Source organism: Lethenteron reissneri, chromosome 21 (genome assembly GCF_015708825.2).
Source record: "Lethenteron reissneri isolate LAM-NWPU_2019-01 chromosome 21, ASM1570882v1, whole genome shotgun sequence".
Lineage (NCBI taxonomy): Eukaryota > Metazoa > Chordata > Hyperoartia > Petromyzontiformes > Petromyzontidae > Lethenteron > Lethenteron reissneri.
The window spans coordinates 575,552-588,868 of record NC_083799.1 but is presented as its reverse complement, the minus strand read 5'-3'; the positions used below and the strand labels follow the sequence as shown (position 1 = coordinate 588,868).

The following is a 13,317-nucleotide window of genomic DNA, read 5'->3' as shown; positions in this document are numbered from 1 at the left end:
ATGGACGTGGAAAACAATACAAACCTCGATGGGAATCAGACTGTGAAAGCACCGGCCTTCTCTCTCCCACGACAACTGTGGACCTCGCTAAACCACGCTCGAATGTGAAGTGCGTGTTACACCTTCCACAAATGGACGATCAAAGAATCGCCGAACTGCAACTGCGGTGAAGTTCAAATCATCAAACACATCATTGACGAATGTGCCATTCATGCACATCCTGGTGGTGTCACTGCAGTCCATAAAGTATCGACTGCCTCCTTGAATTGGTTGAAAATAATTAGGATTCCACTATAACAAGTTTCAAAACTGTTGTTTTTTCCTCCTGCCATACAAAAGGAGAAAACCAACAATAGGACATTGCTAGGTGTTTTGACCATTTGTCAAGATGTGAATATGGCCCTCCATGTGTTAAAGGACGGCAAGGTGATGGGACATATGAGTGACAGTAGTGTTAGGTTACAAAGCAAAGGGTTTGGAAGATATGTCGTAAAAGCCAAATAATTACTTTGAATCTTTGAATGAAGATTGAAGAGTTGTCCCTTTTGTACTATTTTCCTGTTGCACAGACTTCTTTTTACCTTGCTATCCTTTTCCTGTTATAAAATAGAGTTGTTGTCTGTGAGCTCTCATATGACTGGCTGACAGTTGAATATTAATTTATTTTCTTGCTTGTCACTCATATTTGAAGGTTTGAGTCAACAATATATCTTCAGATTTCTGAAGATGAGAAGAGTTAGCATTAATTTTAAAGGCATCATTTAATGTACATACATTTTCTCTACATATAGTTACAACGAATATATGGTTCTTGAACCATTCCACAGCGGAGGTGTGTAAATAATCAATATGCTGTAGAGGTCATATGCACTCGTTCAGTTGCCCATAGGGAGCATGTACAAGCCAGCACCGTGCTGCTGAGGTTAGAGTGTTTGACTCACAATTTAATGATTCAGAGTATGGGAAGTCCACAACTGTTGTTGTATAGATACTCTGGCTCCTGCCATGGGAATGTGTTTTTTTACTACGGGCCTAGGGCTACCATGAAATGAGTACTGCTAAACACTTACTTGAGCAGGAAACACATTGACGCTACTTGATGGGAATTACGATGACGTAACAATTCTCAGCTATGGCTCACATCAGTGGCGAGTGATATCCGAACCAGGACTGTCTCCCCCTTCACTAATCCACACTGACCCACACTGGTGAAGTGTGGTCAAACAATCCCCATGATCAACACGCAGAAGCATCGTATATCGCTTAAATGCTTTGAATTAAATATAAAAATTAAAATGTGAAATATACACATTTTTAATATTTCAATGGTAGTCTCAATGCCAACATGACTGTGCAAGATTACTGCAAGTTTTCCCAGGTGGACACATTCTGGATCAATAACCATTAAGTGAACCAATCCTTTAATGCCATTAGGCAGTACAAATCACTTCCAATCTATTACCCAATCTTTTTTTTCTCTCATGTGAAAGTGAATAAAGTAGTCCACTGTCTTTCAATAATGCATCACTCGTGCATTAATTGAATATTATAATGTAACTGAATGTATCATCTCCATGGTGCTAACCAAAACAAGTTAATATTTTTCTGGAGGGGAGATGCAGATCATTACAGGAAAAAAAACGGAATATTGTAGTTACATAGGAAACAAAGTCCTAGGGAAGGTCTCATGAATTTTGAAATAAATGTATGAGTAGGCAACTTAAAAGGTGCTGTAATCGAGAAGGGAGCTTTACCGAGTGCTGTATAGGTCAGAGGGGATGTCACTTATGATAATAAATCAGGAAGCAAGGCAACCGGATTAGCTATGTAGTTCTGTAATGCTAGATAGGAAATTCAAGGTTTGATTTGTCATTGAAGTATAAGATCAAAAACAGGGTTTCGCATAATGTAAATTAGGGAAAAATAACTGTATTTGAAGGTTGCAAACCCAAACCCACCGCAAATGTCTTTAGATTCATGGAGGTGATAACTGGCAGCTGTTCTGCAGGGCCAGGAGGTAGACTATGAATACATATCATCAACTGACAATGATGATAACATTGAACTCAATGCATTTCGAGGGAAACTAAATTCATACGAGTAGTGTGAATGCAAATAGTCATTATTTTATATTTTGTTGTCTTTACTGATAAACATGTAGAAAGAGGCAAATAATGATGCAATACAGTATTTTGATCTGTGTTTTGCTTGTCAACAATACACTTAGATTTTACTGTGTGCTCTTTAATGTAAATGAGAAACACTGTATAACAATTACATCTCTTTGGTAAACTTGTTCCCAGTTTATTTGTGAATGCCAATACAGTATAGGCACACTTACTCCAATCCCTGCAGTCTAAAATATAAATCGTTGAAACAGTGAAGAAATGCCAGGGCTGCAATTTGCACAGGTCGTGCGACCTTTAAACGCTAATCATACGGGCATCACAATGAAAGTTTCTGAAATAGTTTTCCCCAACGTCAAATTTTTGCACCTTCACGTTTTAACTTAGTAGAATTTCGGCGGCCTATGGCCGTCTTCGTCTACCTCCTGCTGAGAGCTTCTCGGCGCCTGGCGCCTCGCCCGTCGTCCCCATTGATGTGTCACCTCCCCCCCTGGGGAATGTGTGCAGATACTACTGACTCGATTGTATGTAAGGTGTGTAGGCATATATGCCTACAAAATAAATTTTAAAAATTGGGGGGCCGGGGGAGGGTCGATAATTGTAAACCTGTTGGATCAACTTTTTACCCCCACATCTGGGGAGGTCTACTTTCTAGAACTCTTTTATTCAGGCCTTCTGAAATGCTCTTATATTTTAGTTGACAGAAAAACGGTCAAACGGAACGTCGGGCTTTTATAATAAGATACAGTACTGTATACTTAACATTCCCCGTCAAATCAGTAAAGTACAACTGTATTAATGCAAATTAAAAACGAAAGCGTTTTCTATGTGCAGATGGCCACTGGGCAGTGATACATTCATTTGGTGGCCCGTAGCCAGCGCTGGAAAGGTCATACCCCTAACAGGAGGCAACATTTCTATAGATTTAGAGGTAGATTTATATAACCGTATTAACCATAATAAGGGTGTGCGTATAATATTGCACGGCATATGACAGCTATTAACAGCAAACTAACCAAATCCATAACATCGAAATTAAACAAGTACACATTTACCGATGCAGACCAGTGTGCAAATGCAATTCAACCATACAAAATTCAGTGGGAAGAGCCACACTGATTACAATGCACTTGATGTTTTTAGTGAGGCATGAAGTCAGATGACCTATTTAGCAGAGGTGTGGACTCGAGTCATGTGACTTGGACTCGAGTCAGACTCGAGTCATGAATTTGATGACTTCAGACTCGACTTGGACTTGCATAACAATGACTTTGTCCCACCTCTGAGATGTGGACTCGAGTCATGTGACTTGGACTCGAGTCAGACTCGAGTCATGAATTTGATGACTTCAGACTCGACTTGGACTTGCATAACAATGACTTTGTCCCACCTCTGCTATTTAGGTGCTAATGGGAAATTAATAGAGCACGTTATAGGGTTTCCTCTGGCACTAAAATTGTCACAGAAGTTATTGTTAAAACAGTGAGAGTCGAGTGAAACTTCTTATTCAAGACCATCCTGTCTCTGACATGCGCTGTTCTGCTATCTATATACAAGTGCAATTTGATTTGCAATTATTGTTGTAATAAAACTAAATAACTATCGAATGGCATTTATGTAAATAAATACATTTAATAACACTATCTATCAACCAATGGTTATTATGGACACGCCCCACTGCAAGGCAAACAATTGCTGGAGTCTTCCTATACCGAGGGTATGACCCTCCTGAGAAAAGAGATTCCAAAACAAATACTACCAATAAACCACTTTGTAAGAGTCTGCAAAAGTCCATTACCTTGGCCTTTTCAATTAGATTCACAAGACTAATGTATCAGTTTTGGGGCCGTCCATAAATGACGTCACGCGATTTTGACGATTTTTTTTACCCCCCCCCGTCACACGGCGTCACAAAAAGTCAGACCCCCCCTCAAATATGACGTCACAAAGCTCTGCCCCCCCCCCTTCCCCCCAAAACCTTATTTCCATTTTTAAAATAAAACATGCTTCAAATCGCTTTAAACTATCGTTATTGTAGTGCGTATTTAATGTGTCCCTAAACTCTGTTGTAGGCGAAAACATGTATTAAAAAGGAGGCGTTATAAAGCTGAAATATAGCATAAAATTCACTTGAAAATATTCATCGTCTAACTAAAACTGCAGATGTTCAGAATATTATATTGAAATTCTCTTATAATTATCATATATTAAAAGTAATTATAACTATAAAAAAATACTTGAAACTTTGTAGTAGAACGAAGAAAAATGGAGAGTACAGTACAATTATAACAATCACATATTCATTCCACAGAATGAAAAGCCCTGGTAGAATCATTAAAATCCAAATGTTGAATAACTAAATTTATGCTTCTCCATTCTCTGATGGAGAAGCAAAATGCTCCTTCATGGAATAAATAAAAGGTGACCTTAGTAAATTTAAATAATCAAATAGTTAATAATGAAAATTAATCAAAATTAGTGTTATAACAATTCTATTTAATTAAGTAGAACGTGTTGTTTATATTTAAAGTTGCGCATTTTGATGTGACATCACATTTCTCACCCCCTCATCACACATCGTCACAAATGTCTGACCCCCCCCCCCCCTAGGTGCGTGACGTCATTTATCGACGGCCCCTAAGCAACTTAGTGGTATTTTGTGGAAAGGCAACATTTACCACCCTAAGAATGGATTTGCCCCAGCTATAGGAAAGTGAAATTTCTGACAATGGCTGCTTGTAGCTTCGTTTTAATCTGTCAGAGAGTGATGTTTATAAATCTCGGTACCTGACATTTAAATACAATGAAAAGTCATCACATTAGCAGCATGGCAGAAATGTATATATGGATTTGCATGATCTGTTCTCCGTACAAAGAGGGTCAATCACACTTGTATGTTGTTGCCTTAATTTGAACTCAAAGTTGCTTACCCAATGCTGCCATTACATTCCCATACACCACTACGTGCACCTACATTTAAGACCAGGGAATGTCTATAATACAACAAAAATGCTATTGCAAATAAATTTGTACAAATTCATTGTAGTTGCGGGGATTCAAACTTGAATATGTACAGAATTGCCCTACTTTTATATTTAACTAGCGGTAAGTACCCGGCGTTACCTGGGCGAAAAAGATAGACACACACATCGACTTACACACAGACATCGACCCACACACATAGAAACACATCGACTTACACGCACACACACACATATGGACTCACACAGACAGACATTGACTTTAGACACACACACATGGCGTTACACACACACGTAGACTTACACACACATATCGACTCACACAACAACAACCGCCATTCGCCACTAAGTGGCGATGACGTCACCACGATGCTTGTGCCAGGCCATGTGCACCTTGAGGCCACGTGAAGTGTCGAACGCCCGCTGGCAGGAGGTCACGGGGCAGACCCAGGTTCCACGGGTCGACTGACTGAGATGACCGAGATGACTGGCTGATGCACCACCTGTGCCCTCTACTGTGCAACTTGCTGTGCTTTAGCCACCCGGCGCTCTGCTCGTTGTTGTGAGCTTCGCTCCTCCGCCCTCTGTTGTTGTTGGAGGGCGACTGCCTCCAGCTGCCCGGTAGCGTCCTTCACGAGCATCCTCCACAGAGGCTGATCTTAACACCGCTGGTACCAGTCATCGGCAAGTCCACTCAGCTCCACATCCTCCTGTACCACATCACTCCATCTCTTCTCTAGCCCATGCCGCGCCCGTTTAGCCCCCTTGATCTGGCCGAACAAAAGCTGTTTGGGCATGCGGTGATTGGGCATGCGGGCTACATGGCCCAGCCAACGCAGCCTTGCCTGCCGAAGGTGCTCACCGATGGGACTCTGTCCAGATCTTTCGAGGATTTGTGAGCTCCTCACACAATCCAGCCTGGTTAAACCCAGGATTGATCATAGGCAGGCCAGCCTAAATGTTTCTAACCGGCGAAGATGTTCCATTAGGGGGGTCCACGTTTCGCAAGCGTAAAGAAGGGAGGGAATGACTGTGGCCGAGAAGACCCAAAGCTTTGTGCGGAGCGACAAACCAGGTAGCTTCCACACAGCGTTACGCAACCGATGAAAAGATAATGCCGCTCGACGGATTCGGATTGAGACCTCTGCTGTTAAAACGGAGCCGGTCATGAGCACACTGCCCAGGTATGGGAAACTCTCCACTCTCTCCACAACTGCCCCATCACCAATTTGGAGTTGTGGGGGTGGTACAAGATACCCAAGCAGGTGTTTCGTTTTGGTGAGGCTGATGGTAAGGCCCCACCTCTTAGTGGCACACTCCAGTTTCAGCAGCAGGGCCTCCAACTCCTCCTCTGAGTGAGCTGCAATTACCAGGTCGTCGGCATACATAACACGGTTGATCAATAGGGAGCCATCCCTTGACCGCACTCGGGCATCGATCAACCTCCCATTGTATCTGTACCAAATGGAAATTCCTCCGGTACAGCTACTGAAGGCTTCAGGAACTACGTGGTCGAAATAGTTGTTAAATAATGTTGGAGCCAGAGGGCATCCCTGTTGCACCCCAAGGTGTACAGGGAATGGCTCTGACTCCCGGCCATGTAGTTTTACCCAGGCCTGCTCACCATCATGAAGGTCCTTAATGATCGTGAGCAAAGGGTCAGAGACTATGAAAGCATGAAGAACAACCCAGAGCCCAGGCCTACTGATGGTATCGTAGGCCTTGACCAGGTCACAAATGCGCACACATGGACTCACACGCACACATGGACCTACACACACGCAAAGAAATGGACTTTACACTGACTCACATGGAGCCACGCACACACAACGACTAACACACACGTATATTGACTGCCACACACACATATGGACTTACACACACATATGGACTAACACACACACAGATAGACTCACACACATATACATCGATGTACACACACACATCAACTGACACACATAGATACACACACACAGTGACTTACACTCACATGGAGCCATGCACAAACATCGACTAACACACACACATCGATGTACACACACAGACATCTGGCGTTGCCCAGGCAAAAAAGACACAAACACACATCGACTTACATACAAACATGGACCAAAATGCACACACATACAGTGAGGGAAAAAAGTATTTGATCCTGTGCTGATTTTGTACGTTTGCCCACTGACAAAGAAAGGATCAGTCTATAATTTTAATGGTAGGTTTATTTGAACAGTGAGAGACAGAATAACAACAACAAAAATCCAGAAAAACGCATGTCAAAAATGTTATAAATTGATTTGCATTTTAATGAGGGAAATAACTAAATAAGTATTTGACCCCTTCTCAATCAGATTTCTGGCTCCCAGGTGTCTTTTATACAGGTAACGAGCTGAGATTAGGAGCACACTCTTAAAGTGAGTGCTCCTAATTTCAGCTTGTTACCTGTATGAAAGACACCTGTTCACAGAAGCAATCAATCAATCAGATTCCAAACTCTCCACCATGGCCAAGACCAAAGAGCTCTCCAAGGATGTCAGGGACAAGATTGTAGACTTACACAAGGCTGGAATGGGCTACAAGACCATCGCCAAGCAGCTTGGTGAGAAGGTGACAACAGTTGGTGCAATTATTCGCAAATGGAAGAAACATAAAATAACTGTCAATCTCCCTCGGCCTGGGGCTCCATGCAAGATCTCACCATCGTGGAGTTGCAATGATCATGAGAACGGTGAGGAATCAGCCCTTGTCAGTGGGCAAACATACAAAATCAGCAGGGGATCAAATACTTTTTTCCCTCACTGTATGGACTCAAACACACACACATCGACTCACACACACACATCGACTTACACAGAAATCCCCGATGATGCCACAGATAGAGAAATGTTTTCTCTCTGGCGAGCCTTAGCGAGGAGCAGTTTGATAACAAAGGTCTTCCCAGTACTGGCAGGTGCATCAAGGGAAAAAAAGACTAGATTTGTAGTCTCAATGTCTTCCAAGATTTTCGTGTAGGCTTTTATTTGTGCATCCATGAGCTTTAGTTATATTTCCTAAGTAAATTTAAGAAGCTGTAAAGCATAATAGCATATTTAACGTAGGGTCTCTTGAGCAAGGGCATGCAGGTTGTCCCTGTAGGGTGTTGGTAGTCCCATAGATGTGAGGTATTTTCCGCCAATGGAGTGCAGTTTGTCCTGAAGGAGAATGAGGGCCTGTTTCAAGATGACATCAGAAAAGTTGACGTCGAGGTTTGTATTTTCTCATTGAGATCCGAGGAGGCTGTCCTCACTCATGCCTTCTTTGTATTTTTGCCAGAGTCCCATGGGGTTAGATGGGCTACAAACTTAAAGATGTATGCAGAAGAGCAATGTCAGTTGGAAAGGGGACTAACCAACAGAAGCTTCTGTCATAGCTTTATGACGATGGTGATCATGTGCAAGAATTGCACGAAGATAGCAAGCTTCCCTGTAAGTTTGACAGACAACTCCTTCCACTGTTTAGAGGTCTTGGGAAGATTTGTGCCCCTTGGCAACATGGAGAAGCATTGGGAGAAAGTAGCACTGCTGATTGTGGGAACTCCATGTATAGTAGGAGGGAACTTCATTGTAGAGCAGGTTGGCAGCAAATGGGTCACTTGGGCACGAAACAAAGACCGCCATAAGGGTGGTTTCTTGTGGAGCCAGGGCTGCTGTTGTTGGGCATTTCCTTTGGTGATGTAGATGCGTTGACCATTTTGGAGGTAAAGTGCCAAATGGACGACTGTGGGGGAACGGTCATGGATGGGGAAGCCAAGAATTCTGCAAATGGCCTCATTGTTGCTGATGTATGTTCCTTGGAAAAAAAGTTTGAGCTCATGCACTTTGCCCCTCTGTTTTGTAAGGCAAAGACAGCCATGCCAGAGCTTTGTTGATGTATTGGCAAACATTTGATGTATTTTTTTAGAATAGCAGAATTTCACATTAAAGTGGCCCTGGAAGATTTTGCACAGAAAAGGGCAGTAGGGAACGATCCAGCGGTTGTGAACCTTAATTAGCGAGTTAGTGGCAGGTCTAAGTGTTGTTTGAAATCCACCATGCTCAGTATTTCTGTGACGATATAGAGGATAGCCATCATGGGCCGACTGAGTGTCTTTCAAGTAGTTCCGTGGATACCTCTTGGTACACCTGTCGTCTTCCATACATGGCGCATTTGGATAGAACTGGCCACCTGGGCCATGGACCATTTGGTTGCAGACCACATAGAAAAAGGGCAGGGTCTTGTTGGGGTTGAGGTAGCTCAGCACTGATAAATGTGTCAATGTGACTTGCATGAATTGTTTCCCTCATCCATAGCGAAATGTGAGGTAGACGTTTTTGCCACCCAATGGTGTGCAAGTTACTGCTTGTTTATCCAAAGACGCCTTCTTCCTTTGTAGTAATAAACCTCATGAGGTCATAAACTTTGAGTTTATGATCTCATGATGACCCTCGCTAAGATGTCATGTCTGTCTGTTGGCTTTTGGTTTGGATAAAGGTAAACCTGGATCTCATTTCATTTGGGATTGCAAGTGAAGGTGATGAAGAGATGGGGTATGGCATATTGGCTGATGTACATCATGGCATCCTGAGTCTTCTCATGCGTGTATCTTGGTGGAGCTGTGAAGGATGAAGGCAAAATAACTAATCAGGCCACATTGTGAGCGTTTGCATCTCCTTCGGCATTAATGGCGTCCCAGAGATGAACATACTGTTCACACGCAGGCGGTTTTGATTCAGTTGAATGTAAAGAAGGTGCTCACTCTCAATGTTGGCATACTCATGGACAACATACTGGTGAAAGAGGTTGGCGCACCATAATGTGGTTCCCTCCTCTGTCCATGATCACGAAGGAATATAATTTTTTTTAGAGGAGACAGTTTCGTGAGGATGTCTCTGTCCTGCAGCTTTGTAATTGGAGGAATCTTGACGTGGTACCCATCTTGGCCTTGCGACAGGAAAATGTGTTATTGTAAGGCATCGTATGCTCTGTTAGTGTCAGGAAATTGTGCGATGGTGTGTTCTTGGTATCGAAGAACAATGTCTCTCTTACAATGTTCCTCACCCACAGTAAGAAAGCAACGTCAACAATATTTGGGGCATTGAACCTCCCTGCGTGCTCCCCGCTTTGGTGGAAAGTAAAGGTGCGGTATGGCAAAATTTAAATGGGTGATGTTCCCACGAATGTAACAAAACGAGAGACGAAATGCAATGGGCTGTAGCTAAGAAAGTCCAACGTATTTAGCAGTATAATATATTAATCAGGTGGAGGGCTTCACTCTTCTGACAAATCGCCCGATTATGCTGGATGTAATTACCAGCGAAACGTTGTACAAAAAAATTGTAAATGTTGTGAATTCACTCTTCAACACACCGGTAGGCTAAAGTAGTGAACTATTTGTCTTTTGTCAACGTGACACATTTTTTACTGATTGGCCGTGTCGGGTAGTGGAGGGTTGCGACACATTTATAAATAACGTGATCTAACCCAAAAATCTTTATTATTAATAATATTGGTTTCGAAAGCCTACGTGTTTACTGTATAATTGTTACATTTACAAAAAGTTTTCAAGCTAAGCCACAATTCTCTAAACTGTACTCGATAATGAAACATTCTTTAATTTTATCAGACGCTGCTACTGCTGTGCTAAAGCATGAACTGTTAAAAAAATAACAAACAGCAAATAATTGTATTGCTAATCTTTGTAATTTGCACTCCCTGAACGGTTCGTGTGGTTCATAATTTTGAACACTCTAAAGTTTAACATTTTAAACTTACTGTAATAGTAATTAAACAGTGGTACACTTTATCAGAACAAGTTCAAAAGCCACGAGCACAACCCCTAGCCTTTCAACCATTCTTAAAGCTTCTATTTGAACCAATTGCTTCACCAATCCAATACACCACTCATTTTCAACACGTGAACGGGCTACACACTGCGAAAATTGCTTACCGACTGCAATCTAGCCATGCTGGAGAACGCTCCTGCAGGGTCCATCCAATTACAACAGACTGTCACTTCATGCGAAGCTGTGAACAAATCAAGTTATCTCACGGAAGAAACTTGAGGACTTGCACCATTCCATTTATAATATAATAAGCAAGCCCCAAAAGCAAAAGGCCCAAGGGGTTTCCCTGCTAAAACAAGCCGTGCAGATGGACAGCAGCAAACAGCAAATATGAAGATGACAACGTTCAAAATGCATCGATTACATCGAAAGCACACATTTAATAAAAGCGCGCACTTGTTTTTTTTTAATCAACCAGCTAGTCGAAATCCCGTTGAGAATAATTGACGACAAATTGTGTAACATGAGTGTTTTGCGAAAATATGCTGTGCTAAATAAAAGAATAACACGTCGCGCGCACAGCGGGTATCTTGGCACAACGGCACGCACCACCGCGCATGCCACATGCCAATCCATTCTATGATTTTCAAATGGGGGCCGGGGGGGTGGAGATTGTGCACCGGGCTATTGTAAATTGTACGTTATAAAGGAAACATGAAGTCCAGGGTGGTCCAGGTGTCTTGTGACCCCAAATTAATTGATCCCTAACATTTGTTTTTTCACTTGTACATTCATTTCTGTTTTAAATAAACCTTACTTAATTTTTTTAAAGCTTTAGATAATTAAATGGGGATAACAAGACATCTGGACCACCCTCTCGTGTACTTTTATGAAGCAACTCTGTAATATTTATGTAAATCAAATGTAAATACATTATTCCAAGCTGATAATACTTATGTTAAACTCGTTATCGATCCAGTGCTGGATAAAGGTCTCCCCATGCAATATCAGTCATGAGAGGTTGCTTGACCCTACTTCATCAACATTGGTCAATGGCGGTTTGTTGGAGGGTTTGTAAGCCAGGACTGGTTCAGACATCTCTTGCTGCTGATGTCAGCCATAGCCAGGAATCAAACTCAGCTTACTTCACCACGACTCCAACCACACAATCTGCGTATATGCTAATCATTAACGTACGATCAAAAGACACTGCTTCCATAGTGCTGTACATAATGTTCCAATGGTAAACGAAGCCATGGAAATACGTATAACGTTCACCATGTACACATGTATGTTGAACTTATACTGGTAGGAACCACCTGGTTCCACCAGCCCACAGGGGATTATTGTGTCCGTCCGTCCGTCGTGCATCCAAAAATGGGAGGGGTGGGGCTGGGTGGAGAGGGGAGGGTGGAGAGGGGCTGGGTGGTGAGGGTGGGGCTGGGTGGGGGGGGGGCTGGGTGGGGGGTGGGAGGGGTGGGGCTGGGTGGGGGGGCTGGGTGGGGAGGGGCTGGGTGGGGGGTGGGAGGGGTGGGGCTGGGTGGGGAGGGGCTGGGTGGGGGGTGGAAGGGGTGGGGCTGGGTAGGGAGGGGCTGGTCACCCCGTGGTGTCCTTATAAAACTCAACGTTTAACCTACTCACGCCGGCTTGTGCCCGCCCTCACAGTCGGCAATATTTGCGGAATACACCACGCCGCCGTTGACCCTGGCCATTGACCGAGCAACCCAACGTTCCTACCAGCTCCCTCCGCAGGAATGTGTTTTTGCACCGGACGTAGCCAACTGTGCTGACAATTAAGTCAGCAATGTGTTTACAACACGCGTCACTGGCAAATTACATTGCTTGAGGACCCTTCCAGGCATTTTGCAATTATTCACTTAATTATGGAATTCCTTTTTCACACTTCCACTGTGCCCTTGTCCAGAAATCCCATTAAAGTTTCAAGACCTTTTTTTTCAAGAGGATCCAGTTTTGGAAATTTGATACTTTACTGTTTTGTGTGTGTGAGGAAACCAGAGTACTCGGAGAAAATCCACCCATACAAACAGTATAACACAGTTAAAAATCCAACGTATGGATAGGTGATTGTAACCCGATGGGAGATTCTGACGAAAGAATATCTATCTGTGTTGTTAAAACGTTGAATATACACTGCTTATTCGAAGAAGAATTATAAGTATTGACTGTGTTATTGACTTTCAAAAATATATATATGCTACTGTTTAGAGAGACTAGGGTTTCAGAAGACCTAAATATGACTCTGACCATCTGGAGGTGGCCATGGGTGTTAGGTTATGCAATCCACTCAATGGGTGTAAAACTGGCACTCTCTGGAGCGAAGGAAGAGATGGACATGAGACAGATTGACATTATGGAGGAGGGCAGTGTATGGACACGGGGCAGCATATGCCTACA

General features: G+C 42.9%; 1 protein-coding gene across 1 annotated transcript in view; it reads left to right on the top strand.

The window, feature by feature from the left end:
* The window catches only part of LOC133344998 (inactive dipeptidyl peptidase 10-like), a 543,079-nt gene that overhangs the window by 253,482 nt on the left and 276,280 nt on the right, over nt 1-13,317 (top strand). The gene's annotated exons all lie outside the window — the stretch shown is intronic.